Below are 14707 nucleotides of genomic sequence, written 5' to 3'. Positions count from 1 at the left end.
CTGGAGCGTGAAGGGGGCACATCCACGTGCCAGCTGGGAAGCAAGTGCTCTGCAGCAGTGCTCCCTTCTCACCTCTCGGTTGCGAGCTTTAAACACTAGAATGATTGCTGCTACAACTACCAACTAAGGGAGAGGTGACCTGTGTCAAAGCTCTGTGGAGAAGGCCAAAAAGAGAAGAATGTTGAAGTGGTTCAAGGCTGGATGTAAGGGTTTGCATTCAGAGATGCTGGTCCTGCCTTCGTTATTGGGTGATGCTAGGCAAAGTCCCTTCACCTCTCGGGGCCTCTGTCTTCATGCATATAAACCCATTAATTTCACTGAAGTGATGCAATGCCTGAAAGTCCGTGAGTTGGCTTTTCAAATGCTCTGGGATCCTCTGCTGGATGGCAGTGTAGGCAGTGGAGCAGATCTAGTTTGCTTATCCCTGCCAGTCCAAAAGGGAAGGTAAAAAAGAGTGATGCTGGTAACCTGCAGCTGAATCCCAGCTGCTCTCCCCTTGCCAGCGAAGCACTGCAGTGTGTGCTCCTTCATCTTCATCCATCTCCCCGAGCACCTCTACAGGAGGAAAAGCCATCTGAGGGTGTTGGTGGGTTGTCCATTAGTCGTGGCAGTAGCTTTGAGCCAGGAGGCTCTCCTGAGGGCTGCTAGCTTTCAAAAACCTCCTCTTAGCTCGTGAGTGTGGCGTAAAACTACCTGCCATGCCAGCGAACAAGTGATAACCTGATCTGCTTGGGACCCCGTGGCTTGGGGTCAGCCCCTTGCTGAGCTGCTCCTGCTGTTCCTCCCCCAGTGCGTTGCTGCTCCTGCGCTTACGCGACAGTCTCTGCAGATATGTTGTTTATTAAATGATCTGCTTGGTTTGTGTCTCCCCATGGCTGCAGGCGCTGTCGCAGGCTGCAGAAGCAGGAGGAGAATGAGAGGGATTCTTTTCTCAAGCAGTGTGCAATGGACCCCACGCTCCAAGAACGCCTTGCCCTTCTCTCCCGTGCCTTCCAGAACCAGAGGGCAAAGGTGCGAGAAGACTCTATGCTTTTCTCCAGTGATATTTTTGCCGTTGAGCCGGTGGTAAGTGATAGCTGAGAACCTCTCTTCCTCCTCCTCCTCCTCCCTGAATGAGGTCACTTGGCAGATACCCGCATCAGCGTCTTGATGTGCCGAGAGGGAAGACATGAGGTTTCTAGTGAGGCTGGGAGAGGTTGTTGCAAAAAGCGTTTCTAAACAGTGAGCTCCTGGCAGGCGGCGAGAGCCTGCCTAAAGCTGAGCTCTGCTGCAAGGGCTATAAATTAAGGGCACTTCATAAGTGTCCTTACAGTGTTCAGGGGTACTGATTATTATATATAAGGGCAGGCCTTACACGTAGCGTATGGGGATTAACCATGGGCATTAGTTCACCTGTTGAAGAATGAAAAGGTCCTCTGTGGAAAGGAGGCCAAGTTCAGCCCGTTTAATCACGGAAAGACCAATCCCTTCATATAATCTGGATTTATACCATGTGTGACTCTCCCTCCCAGCATCGTCTGTGAGCCTGCACGCAAGGCTGGCAGCTTTAAACGAACTTTTTGAGTTTCACTGCAGACTTGGAGAAAACTTTTGGCTTTTGTGTTTGCGCAATCAAAACCTCATGTCCTTCAATGAAACAGAGCCCTGACTCCGAGTATTTGCATGGTCTGAGATGAAGAATGCCTGCTGCCTGAGCAATGCAAAATCCCTTCTCATCCTGTTGCAAACGCTAGAATAATCCAAGCCTCTTCTTTCTTTTATAGTAGGTGAAACTATTTTTTTTTTTAAGGAAGGGGATCTTGTTCTCTTCTCGGTTACTCCTGTAGCCCGAATGAGGCTGAGAGCCCCCCATGTGAGCACAGCTGCAGTTTCACACCACTGCAGCTGAGAGCAGCATGATGGGACCAAGAGCCTGTGTCAGAGCAGCAGGGGTATTGCAGAGAGCGGGAGCCGATCGCCTGAGCTGTGCCAGCTGGTTTTGGAGCATGTCCCAGGGCTCCTGCTTCATTACAACTGGGCTAGGTCTCCATAACGAGCTTAACCTGCTCTTGGGCTCCTGAAGTGCATTAGGGTGAGGTCCAGCAGCCTGGCTGCCCCCTGAGTCCTGGTGCTCCGTGTAGCGCTGTACGGACCCAGAGTGTAGCCTGGCCTCACGCCTTGAGTGGAAACCTTTCCTGAATGGCTGTGTTGATGTTACAGTTTGCTTAGGACTGGGTGTAAGTGGGATACTACAGGAGTCGTTCCCCTCCTGGCTGGTTCAGCATTATCAGTCTTTAGATTTCCATTAATTCCATGATTTATGGAACAATGGGTTTCACATTCATAGTTTTGCTGATGTCTGTCTTCCCCCCTGGCGTACGGGTGTCTTCACATCAAATGTTAGTCTTTTTTCCTATCAAATGTAAAATCTAAAAATCCACTGCTGCTGACTTCCACAACCTTCTCCCCGGTGAGAGTCCCGTAACTTGTAGCGTGGACAGAGACCCTTCTTGCAGCGCCGTGTAAATCTGCTGGAGGGGCCCCACCAGAGCTGGGACCTTGCTGCCTCAGACCTTCTGGCCAAAAGCGGCGGCTGCTCTTCCCACCTATCACCTGTGGTGCCTGGGAGCACCCTATAGAAAGAATCAAACCCTTGGAACAAGTGGCTGGAGGTTAGGAGGCCGCTGGAGGGACGATAGCCTTGGAAAGGCTCTCTGGGCAGGGTGGCTTTGCAGGGTTTGTGCAGCAGCTTTGCTGTGTAAGCGGGCCGTTAGCTGCCAGGGGTTGCTCTCAGTGGAAGCTGCAGCAGGCTATTTCGGCCTGTATAAGGTTAACTTGCTGATGAAAATAATAAGAGAAAAGAGGAGGAGCGGTTTTGCAGTCAGCCTGTGACCATGAACGTTTTGAGCAGCCGTCCAAGCCTGTGGGAAACAAGCTGTTCTGTAACTCTGACTTCCTGAGTGCGTCTCAAAGTTGATTTATTTTTGCAAAGACGCATGGTATGTCAGCAGAGGCATCTGTGGTAGAAGCCCAGGTGGCTCTCAAAGGACAAAGTCCTTGCTTTTTGCTGCACCTTCCCCACCACAGCTTAGCTGTAAGTCACAGTACAGACACGTGGGAGCTGACTCCTTGGAAATGGAAACCAGAGGAAAGGGAGGAAAAGGATTTGTAATCATTGCTCTTACCTTGACAAGTCATCACTGTCTTGTCATTGCCTGGTAGCGACTCCTCAGTGCCACGTGTCAGCTCTGAGCCGATGGAGGTGGTCTTCAAGATGTGCAGGTTACGCAAGTGCTACTGCTGTTGGTGCAGAGGTTGGGCCAGGAGATAACAGCGATATTTGTTCCTGCAAACCTCCACCTCAGCTGAGGTGCCCAGCTGGTCCCCATCCAAATGAGAGGGGACTGCAGAGCACTTTGGGTTTTGGCAGAAGGCGCCATCTCCAGTGGGAGCTATGGTCCATCCCTCCGCTCGCTGTGGGTTCGGTTATTTGTGGGAAGGGGCAGATACTGGCTTTGGCGTTGCCTTTTCCCTGAGTGCCCTGAACTAACAGGATGCACTTTGGGGAGTCACTTCAGTACTTGTGTTGCCAGCTCTGCCTTTGGGGGTTTTGGTGTGCTTTGAGCAGTGATTTCCTTTCCATGGATCACCTTCTCCCTCCACCAAACAAAGCAGGCCGACAGTTGGTGGTGCCCCACTTTCCAAGACCAGCTTTTTCCTTTTCAGGCTGGTGGAGGTCGAGGAGATTCACATTATTTAGGGGCTGAGGGAGGGGAAGTAGGATCTGCATCTATTTATGGTTGGTCTCCTTATTGAGGTCACTTCTGTAGCGGTGAGTCATGGTGTGCCGTCCCCTCGGGTATCACGTTGGCATATGCTGTAGCAAAGCCAGGGCACAACAGCAGGAGTTTTTGTGCTGGATCATCATACATCCACCGTCTGTATTTTATGCCACCTGCCAGCTGCAGCCTGCCTGAGGCTGACATTAAGCCAGCAGTGTTGCAATATCGCGTTCACAGCACTGCATAGTTGCATTTCTGTCCTGGCAAGCATCCACGGTAGTTTTCCATGATCTGACTCAACTGCCATCTTACGGAGAATATGCTAGCCGCGGCAGACCGCTGGCTCCTGCCGTGTCCTAGGGCTGGTACGCCTGTGTAGCAGTAGCCCGCAAGGGTGAGTAGTGAAGTGTATCCTTTTAACCAGCAATTCTTTCTTCCCCGTGGGGTAGCAGGAATGTGAGGAACCTTTCCAACAGCCTATTTTCATTTCCCAGGAGAAATAGGTCACAATATTTTCCAGTTTTATGGTCTGACATACAGCAGTAATGAAGGGAGAAATGACAAAGGTTTCCAAAAACGGTCATGTCCTTCACAATTTTTTTTTAGCCACAGAATAGTAGAATAATGTGTAACTGATGATTTCTTCTTGCCCTCTCCCTTTGAGTCAAACAGTCTGGCGTGCAGCTTCACTGACAATACAGGGAAGCTGATTGTGGACGTACTGCCTGAAGTTTCTGTCCAAATACGTTGAATCCTGGAGAATGGTGATTTCATGCCAGAAGCTCAAGAGGTTTGAGTCTATTAACTGCTGGTGCAGGTTTTCTTGGGAGGGAGGATATGAGTGCAAGGCTCCATCAATAATGCGGCGTTAGGATTGTTGCAGAGAGCTGTGCGGGTGCATATGAATGGATGGGTTGTGTTGCTCGTCCGTAGGCTTGTTTCCTCTGATGCCTTAGAGCAGTCTCATCTGACTGTGCCTTGGGATCCAGCAGCACCCTGGATGCAGGGAGATATGTCCCTTACCAGGATCTTATTGCACCACTGACTGGCTTCCTGGAGCATGGCAGGACATCTGGTGAGTTATACAGCGTACAGAGAGATGCCAGCAACACTGCAGCAATCACCGTGGTCTCGGTGGTGTTGGGCAAATCATCCCGCTGGGGCCTCGGCCGCTGGGAATAACACCTGCTGGGACCCATCGCCCCTCCCTCGCTGTTTGAAGATTTACGCTTGCAGGGTTCTCCCAGGTTCTTGCTGAAGCTGGATTTTTTTTGTGCAGCGGAAGTTCACCATTTTGGTGTTCGGTTTGGGTTATTTTGAGCCAGGATCACATTCTAGTGTCAGAGAAATGCCACGTGGGCACTGACCCAGCTCCGGTTCCGCTTCCGACAGCAGTGGTGATGCAGAACGGGAGGAGGACAGGACAACTAGGGCTTTGTGTCATGGGCGATGTCTCATACCCCCTGTGGAGACCTGCAGGCAGCTGGAGCAGATTGCAAAGCCCTGATATTCCTCTTCTGCCAGTTGTTGCCTGCAAGCAGAGGGAGGCTTGGACAGTGAGCCCTGGCCGGGGTAGCCAGCTCTGACGGGACCTTGCCTTTGTTTGTGAGCTGGTTTACAGATCTATTCTGCAATGATGAAGGCAGGCATGGTTTTCTTTCTTTCTATCTTTGTAACTAAGAATGGAAAAATCCATTTGACTTGCTAAATCTCTTCTGATCTGAGAAAACGTGTTCACATGGCTGTAGTGACACAGGGATATAAGGGAAGGTTTGGAGGGAAACCGTATCTTTTCTTTAGGTCATCTGGCACTTCTGAAGAGATCCTTGATATGCTGAAGCCAGCCAGTCCTTTATTATAGCCCTAATTAAAAAAAAAAAAAAAAAAAAAAAAAAAAAAGGCAAGCCTTTACCGGGTGCTAGTAAAGGTAAGGGACTTAATTTTTTTCACAGCTCCTTCCAATGTCTTACACATTTTGTAAGTGTTGTTTGCTCCTTGCTCATCATTGATGCTCTAAATAAAGGCTTACAGGGCTGTGGTTGAAAACAAGAAATGTAACGTTTGAAGATAAATGGTTTGTTGTCTCCTGTCTTAGGAGGGAGATGTCTGGCCAAATTCTTCAGTTGAAATTTACGTGATCTTCAAACCCCGAGAAGCCAGAGTGTATCAACAGTCTGCTGCGACATCTCAGGTACAGCTCCTTTCTCCTCCTCCTGCTACCCACAGCAAAGGCGAGGCACAAATACTCTTCCAGCCCAGTTGGTTCCCATGGAATTCCTAGGAAGAGCCGGTGGTCAGCAGGGCAGTGCCAGCACCTTCCTGCTGTCCCTGTGGCTCCCAGCTGGTCTGTGCAGAGCCAGGGCTTAGCGCGCCTGGCTCCGACCGCTGATCCCAGAGCAGCCAAAGCAGCGAGCTTTCATACCATGCATTCGTTGTGCTGCAAGGTGTTTGTAAAGGCAGAGAGGTACACAGCAGAAGAGCTTTGGTGGACGAGCACTAAGCCCCTGTAGACCTCCAGGATGAGCCTTTAATTACGTGGATGCACCATCGGGCTCCTGAGGCGGTAGGAGCTGAGTGAATCGTGCTCCCTGCCCCTGGGTCACCTCCCGCTCTCCAGGCGCTGCCAGACCGTAGGTGGCTGAGCCCTGCTGAGCGCAGGGTGTCTGTGAACGTGCCACACGTGTGCTGCTGTCCCTGCGTGGGAATCGTCACCTCGTGGCTCAAGTCTCTGCTTCATCTGGGTCGCGTGTTACAGGGCTCGCTGCCCTCAGCAGGGTGAGCACCCTCCCCAGAAGTCAGAGTGCGAGCAGCCTGCTAGACAAGCTTTATGCTCCTCCCGGCTGACAGAAGTGCTGTCAGGTCTTTTTCTGGGAGCGGTTATCACTGACCCACCGAGTTATGCCGCCTTTGCCCTTACAGAGGTGATGGCCTTGCTGTGCTGGCACGGGGCAGGGAATGCTTGCAGCAAGCTCCGTGGTTCAGGTTACCTTGTCCTTCCTCTCCGTCTGTGTGGTGCTGCTTGAGGTGGTTTTCAAGAGTGGGAGGTCCCTGTCAGATTTCCATCCAGGGAACGCTCTGGTTTTCCCCATCTAAGAGGAAGGAGGTGCGAGGCCCGTGGTCCCCAGCAGCCAGGCTCCCGTTCTGGAGGGTGCTGAGATCACTAACCCAGCTGCTTCGAGCCATTCCTTACTGCTCCAAGCTGACAGATACAAAGGCCATGAAACAGCTTTTTATTGATACGGTAATTGCGCAGGGTTTACTTGGCAAATGCCACCTACAGTAATTAACCAGGGCTCGTGTTAACAAACCACCTTCCTGGCCGCCAGCTGCAGTTGTTAGAGCTGTGGAAGGAAAGGATTGATTTAAAAAGTTGCTCCCAAGGGAATCCTGGCTCAGCGCTGTGCTCCTGGCCCTGGGATTTTTGCTGTGGTGGTGGGGCTGTCCATCACTTTGCTGCAGGGATCTCCAGGGGTTGTGCCTGGAGAGCTTTTGTTGTTGTTGTGGCAGAGAAATAGGAAAATTACTTACATGCAACCTGGGAGTTACAGGAAACAGAGCTGGGCAAGCGATCGGTGTTTAGAAAGAGGAGCCTGCTCTGAAAAAACCCTCGTGGTCCCTCAGGAGATCTGAACTCTTCCATGGGCCCCTTGGGAGAGGACCTCAAGGAGGTCACCTACCCCCCATCCCTCACAAAACAGAGCTGAGCCGCTGTATCGTCAGGGTGGAGACTGTCCCAGGGTGCAAAAAGAGTTTAAAGAAGAAACCCGTGATCTTTAACTAGGGAGTCATTAATTTTGCTTCTTGACGACTCTGAGCAGTGTGACTGCCTTCCTCGTGCATTTGCATGCCAGTCACAGATCCCTTTGGAGGACGATTTGCAGACAGCGTGTGCCCCTTGCAGGGAATATTTAGAAGCTTTGCCCTAGTGCAGCACTGTGAAATTGCAGTTGGATCTCGAGCCCCACGGGGAAGTGGCTGGCCTCCATGTGTTTTTTTGCAGTTGCCTCCATAAATCGCTTAGCCGAACGCTTCTGGACCAGGTGATTTACAGAACTCATCAGCACTGTGCAACTTGCAAAGCCAGCAGTTAAGAAGTGGTTTGAAATTTGTTTTGTTTAAGCTCAAAATGAACTTTCTTAGTTATTCATGCAAATAAAGCCATGGCTCGTGAGTGCTGGAAGGAAGCACGTGGTGGGGGGGCTCATTCACCTAAAATTCTTTTTTTGTTGTTTTTTTCTGGATATGGAAATGCACTGGGTTACATCTGATTTCTTCCAAAACCCATTTCTAAGCTGCTTTTGCAGGGAGAAGCAAAATCCTCAGTGCTGATCCCTCCTTCACCTTGCCGTGTCCTACATCGTGTAAAACTGGATCTCTGTGTTGATGTGGTTGGTTGAGAATCACGTTCAAAACCAACCTCAAAACCTGGGGACGTTCCGTGGGCAAAAAAATGAGTGCCAGAAAGCAGCAGAAGTTAGGGACTTGGGAAACAGTTCTGTGCTGTTGGGCCACCCACACCCCTGTTTCTTTGAATGCCGAGTTGTAATCCCTCCATGATGTGCCAAGGTGTTAACCCGACTGAGATCCGAATTCTCACTCCACAGAACCGGGTGTGGCTTTGGGACTGAGGACAAGGAGGCTGCGGCCCCTCCATGCCCTGGTCCATGTGCTCTGGGACATGCTGTGGTAGGAGCATCACACGGTCCCAGCCTGGGGCACCCAGGCCTTGGCCAGCGGCTGGGTGCTCCTGGAAGCCCCAGCTGCTGGCGAGGAGCGGGACATACTCTCTTTTTTCTTTCTTTTTCTCTTGGCTGTCCTGAATGGTCTGTATTTTAGTCTGCTCCTCCTCCTTTCAGGAGAGCACTCTCTGAGGTTCACCTGGAAGGAGAGAGCGTAAAACTCCCAGGGTTTCCTAAAGTTCCAGCATCAATGTAGGGGCAGAAGAAAGGATAGCTTCCGCAGACCTTCCAGGAGAGGCTGAGGGCCTGCTGCAGAAGGGAAAGAATGGCCACTGATTTTTTTTGATGATAGTGGCCGTGGGACATGCCTCACCCATGATTATGGGCAAAACTTGTCCCTTGGAAATCTTTGTCATTTCCTAAGAGCCTTGATGGTTTAGAACATCAAGTTTTTAATGAAAATTAGGCCACATGTGATGCAAGATGGAAAAACCTTCTGAACAGCAAGTGTTACCGAAATCTCGGAATGAAGAACTTATCGACACCAATGTGATGCAGATAAGCAGACACTTCTTTATTGACGGCCGGGTGCGTGAGCGAGTCCTCTCACGATCAACGCACGCCAGGTCCCAAAATCAGATTCCATATATAGAACTTATTCATACATATTCATTAAATATTCATACATAATCATAACATTTCCCATAAATCATTTACATACTCTCCTCCTATATCCGATTATGCGCAGTAGAGCTTAGAAAGGTCTAGAAATGGGTCTGGGGTACGATTTGGGTAGGTGGTATATGAGTCGGTGGTCGCGATCTCCCCCTGCCGGAATTACCTTTTACTAAAGTTCACGGTTTCTGGGCAGGTAACCACAAGCTGTTCCAGTCGACTCTCCCCAGTTCCCATTAATCTCATATTCTGACATTTCAATACACCTCTGCGTACAGAAGACTGGTTAAATACAATGGAACCTTCCAACCCTAGAGTTATTACAATAGTTCCAGGCCCTTCTTCTAGCCTTGGTACAAGACGTACAAAAGATTCCATAACGTCTCTTATTGCGTAGATGCAAGTTTCCTATAATTTTTTCCTTAACCTTCTACATTTCAATTCTATTAAATGATTTTATAAAATCAATTAATTAATCAAATAGAATCAATCGATTTTAACTTATTAACTAATCGGTAACACAAGCACCCAGTACTGCCTCTTTTCGGGTGTCTGTGCAATAGAAGTACACAGCCCTCTGATGCGTGCCTGAGCTGTGAAGTGTAACTCATCTCTGCTGTCAGCTGGGCTTTGGCTGGATCCACTGAAAAACCACTGAATTCAGCAAAAGCTCCCTAGCTCTTCCTTTCTGGCTTTGGACGTGATCAAACATCCCCGTGCCACGGTTGCAAGCCCAAAGTCAGCGATCACTGAAAAGGCTGTTCCAGGAGGGTTTTTTCCGAGTTGTGGTCTAGTCACACGTGGGCTGCTCTTTGCAATAAGAAGTTGGTTTGGACATTCTGGAATGACTAAGCAGCAGACTTTTATAAAAAAAGGAATCAACTTTCAGTCCCTAAGCTTTAGTTAATGGTGGGTGTCACACAAAAGGAGCTCAAAGGATAGAGGAATAGTTTTGCACAAAAGCCACAGTGACGGTTGTGTACAACTTCTGGGGCTATCTTCTGCTCCTTGTGCTACTCGCTTTCCGTACAAGAGTAGAATGGGATGGCAGTGTTACCGAAATCTTGGAATGAAGAACTTATCGACACCAATGTGATGTAGATAAGCAGACATTTCTTTATGGACGGCCGGGTGCGTGAGTGAGTCCCCTCACGATCGACACACACCATGGTTCAAAATCATACACCTTATATAGAACTCATTCATACATATTCATTAAATATTCATGCATAATCATAAGATTTCCCATAAATCATTAACATACTCTCCTCCCATATCCGATTCTGCGCAATAAAGGTTAGAAAGGTCCGGAAATGGGTCTGGGGTACGATTTGGGTAGGTGGTATGTGAGTCGGTGGTCTCGATCTCCCCCTGCCAGAATTACCTGCCACTTAAGGTAACTGTTTCTTGGCCGGCAACTATGGGTTGCTTCACTCGACTCTTCCCAGTTCACATAAATTCTCATTTTGACATTTTAGTACATCCTCCTAGGTTACATATGAACAATCATCTCAAATCTTAAGTCTGTTATCTAAGTTCTAAACATTCCTACTAGGTGATTCTGACCGATTCCTCCGGCCTTGGTACGGGGCTGTACAGAGGATTTTTTATAGCCGCTTTTTACTATAACTATAAGTTTCATTAAAATATATTTTCTTATCCTCTTATATTTCTATTACATGATTGATTTTATAAAATCAAATAATCAATCAAATAAAGTCAATCAATCTTAACTTATTAGCAAATCTATAACATTTCCCCATCCTCTTATATTTCTATTACATGATTGATTTTATAAAATCAAATAATCAATCAAATAAAGTCAATCAATCTTAACTTATTAGCAAATCTATAACAGCAGGGTGACCTAAGCCAAAATCTGAGCTAGAATTCAGGCACTTTAGGCTGCTCCAGTGGTTCAAGAAAGGCTTCAGACTGAAAGATCCTGCACTATGCCATCTTAGCAGACTTAAGGAAGAAAATCAGCATCCTGGAGTTCAGCTGTAAGCCTTGTGGTCTCAGTTGCCTTTGCAGCAAGGGATATGTGTGTTAGCAGTACACTTAGAGCTTATCTGGTTTCAGTAGCGAGGAGGCTGGTTTTCCGTAACTGCTCAGTATGCTTCAGGTGGGGCGTCTTTACAAAGCTGAGCTCTTGGTTTGATGGTGGGAACAGGTGAGTGCTGCTCTCTGGAAACCGTAAAGCCCCGTCTTAACAAGGCGCTGCTGCAGGCGGTGAGCCCTGGAGCACCCCGGTACAGAGCCCTACGTTAGGCGCAGGTGGTGGCTGAGATGCTCTGCCTGCTTGAGGCAGCGCTCGGGTGCGCGTGTCGCTGTCAGCAGGCTGCTGGGGTATCGCTGTCAGCAGGCTGCTCTGCCTTGCTTGGGCTCATACTTCTCAGCTCCTGTGCGGTCGTCTCCGATTGCAGCGATACAGACAGCAGATTTTTCTCTCCGGCTCTGTTTTGTGAGCTTTGTGCCTTCTCTGAATGGATTTCAAAGCTCATTTAAGTGCATGGGAAGGAATTCAGAAATCATGTTTTATACGCAGCATCACTTTCTGAGGGTGCAAACTGATTGCTAAGTTACAAACCAGCCCAAGGGCTCCGTCAGAAGTTAGAAACCAGCCGCAAAGTTGATCTGCTGAGGGAAGAGAAGGGTCCCGTATCTTCTCGCGGAGCATCTAGTGCTGGTGCCACCCAGCCCGGAGTCAGGGACTGGCTCTGAGGCTGCCTGGAAAATCCAGGCGAACCGAAGGAATTCTGTACTGACATGGCAACCTCTCCCCAGGCCGTGAGACCAGGCTGCCCCTGCGCATCAAAGGGAGCGGCACAGGGCCCCAGCTGCGCTTCAGCTTTGACCAGCTGGACATCGGGAAGGTTTTTGTTGCATCAGCCCCCAGCTACGAGGTGAGCAGTGGGGTTTGCTGGGGTTGGGGTGGATCCTGATGGCCCCTGGGGCAGCAGTGAGCTTTGTGCACCTGCTGGATTTCTGGCAACACAGGCAGTTACGTGCACGCATTATTTGATGTAAGTTAAATGTGGGAGTTTTTGCAGAATCTGGATAGTTTTGATGGGGTCTGAAAGGTGTGTATGTTGTCCACAAAGCCCCGATCCCTGCGTTTTGGCAACCTCCCTTTGAGACCAGCTGGGAGGCTTCATGCAGAAAATCCAGCCCTTGACACATGAAAGCAACACCGGGTCAAAAAGGTCAGGGTCCAGAGGCTTTTGTTTCAGCCCTAGAATCACTGCACCCTGGTACCCTGGCGGTTAAAAAGCAGCTGGAACAAACGTGTTGTGTTCCGACTCGAGTCCGTTGCAAACACCTTTCAGTGAAGCGCAACTTGCTGGCTCCTGGCGCCGGAGGGAAGCCGGGCAGCCTCCCCGCGCAGAGCTGCCCGCGCAGGCACCGGGAGCGCTGTCCCTGCTGAGCAGCCTCCTGCCACCCTTCAGACCTGGTGCCCCTCTGGCTCTATGAACAGAGCAGGGCAGTTCTGGAAATGAAGCAAGGGAGCTTTCTGGGTATTTGCCTCCCCCGCCGATGGTGGCAAGTTTTCTCAAAAAAAAAACAACCAAAAAAAACCCCCAAGATACAGCAACTGGAGGCGGTAGAAAATGAGGCAGTACATCGTGCCAGACACTTTCAAAAGCTTGACTGTTGCAGGGAAGGACACGTTAAGGTGTTTTCTTGCCAAAATATTGTGCACTGTATGTATGCATTTTTTAATGCTGATTCTTTATTGATCCTATATATATCAATGTGTTGGTTTCATTACTGGAGAAAATGTGAATAAGTAGATGATACTCCAAGTGCTGTATTAAGTAGCCAGACTGGAGGTAAACTTCAGTGTGGGATCCCTAAGTGCAATTTGTAATGAAGGTGTAAAACATATGAGTAGTTTCCAAGTTCCCAGTGCAGAAATTGAATACAGGAATGTTTTCAACAGCAGCTGCAAAATTAAAAAAATAAGGGCTGTACCTCTGCTTCTGTCTCAGTTTTTCTGACAGGTTTTGCGAGGACAAAAGTTAGGGAAAATAACTGCCAAGCAGGTAGATAAGTCCACAGAAATGGCCGGATTTCACCTGCAGCCTTCGGAAACTGTAGAGCTTTGCTTTGGGTAGGTTTGGTGACCACCAGTGTGCTGATACTCACAGGCAGGTGTGGGCATTTCTTGCTGAATCTCAGCAAATGCTGCAGGATTGTGTAGCTTGTTGGAACAGTAAATAATGGTAAATTAGTAGATGATGGCTGTGAATATTTATGAAAGAGATTCTTTAGAACAGGTGGAGCTGCTATGCCCCTCCCTCTCATCCTTTCTTGACATGTCTGGTTGAGCAAAGACAAAGAGACTCTCAGATCAAAGAAAAGAATAAAATGCGCCTCACTGACGTACCCTAGCAGAGTCGGGGAGTGCTGCTGAAGCTGGTTATGGGGCTGTCCCGAGGTATTTTCTACATCCAGTAAACTTGCTGGCTGTAACGGGAGCTGAATGCGTTTTGCCCTTGGCAGGACTGGGCTCATCTGGAGCAGGAGCAGTTAGGTGACGATTCGCTAGTAATGCTGCGACCGCCCTTTGCTGCTCTTTGGGGCAGGTCTGCATCGCCTTGGTGATGCTGAGCACATCCTCAGCCCTGCAAGTCCAAGCGGACTGCTCTGTGTCAGTGGAATAAACCCAGAGTGACTCTGTTTATGTGAAGTTATCACGGGGTTTTTTTGCATGCAAAAACCCAAAGGCAGAAACTGTCCTGTTGTGTTTTCTTTGGCTTCAGCCAAGCAGCAGCACGCAGCATCTTCTGCCTTTTGTAGAAGTTTAATTAGAAAACAAATCAGCCTTCTGTAAGGAAAGAAGATTCCTCATGTATTTCCATTTTGCTTTCTTGCTGCTGCAGGTGATCCTGTTTAACAAAGGAGTCATTGATGCCCCCTCCAAGTTGGTCCTTCCAGCGACCGCTCTGGGCTCCTGCTTCTCCTTTCTCCCCCAGGAGGGCATCATTTTACCAGATGTCCTCCAAGTCATCCAGATCTCCTTCAGTTCCACCGCCCTGGGGCAGTTCACAGAAGGATTCTGGTTCAGTGTGGATGGGTCCCCTGAGCCCGTGACCTTGACCGTCAGGTGAGGAGGGTTACAGGAGCCTGGGGGGTGCCTCCACAGTAGTTCCCACTGCAGACTCCTCTCCTCGAGATGGCATCTGCCTCCTTGCTTTCTGTCTTGCCTTTGTTCCAAGGACCCCTGTCCAGCCCTTATCTCTCATTCTCCAGCCCCACAACTCAAGCTGTTTGTTTCAAATGCTTTTGAGATGCCCACCCACCGGGGCAAGCCGAGCCTCCCTCTTCAGGGGGGTTGTGCACTGGATTGAGTTCTCCAGGGAGGGAAAAACTCCCAGTTCTTTTGAGTGGAGGTGAGCTGGCTGGTGGGACACGGGGCTGCAGGGGAAGGAACAGCGGTGGGAGTGCAGGTGGTTCCTCTCCTACCTTGTGCTCCTTCCTGTTCTGCGAGGACCCCGATCTCCCTTCAGAAGCACTATTGGAAGATGTGGCTGTTGCCATAAAGACTGCCCTCTTCCCCCGTTCTCTTGCAAGCTGCGCTGTTACCGG

General features: G+C 49.4%; 1 pseudogene; it reads left to right on the top strand.

Annotated features, from left to right (window-relative positions):
• Positions 1-14707, top strand: part of LOC130143526 (hydrocephalus-inducing protein homolog) — a 68780-nt pseudogene that overhangs the window by 35650 nt on the left and 18423 nt on the right.

Source organism: Falco biarmicus, unplaced genomic scaffold (assembly GCF_023638135.1).
Source record: "Falco biarmicus isolate bFalBia1 unplaced genomic scaffold, bFalBia1.pri scaffold_36, whole genome shotgun sequence".
NCBI lineage: Eukaryota > Metazoa > Chordata > Aves > Falconiformes > Falconidae > Falco > Falco biarmicus.
Note: the sequence above shows the minus strand (reverse complement) of the source record. Positions and strands in the feature narration are given on the sequence as shown.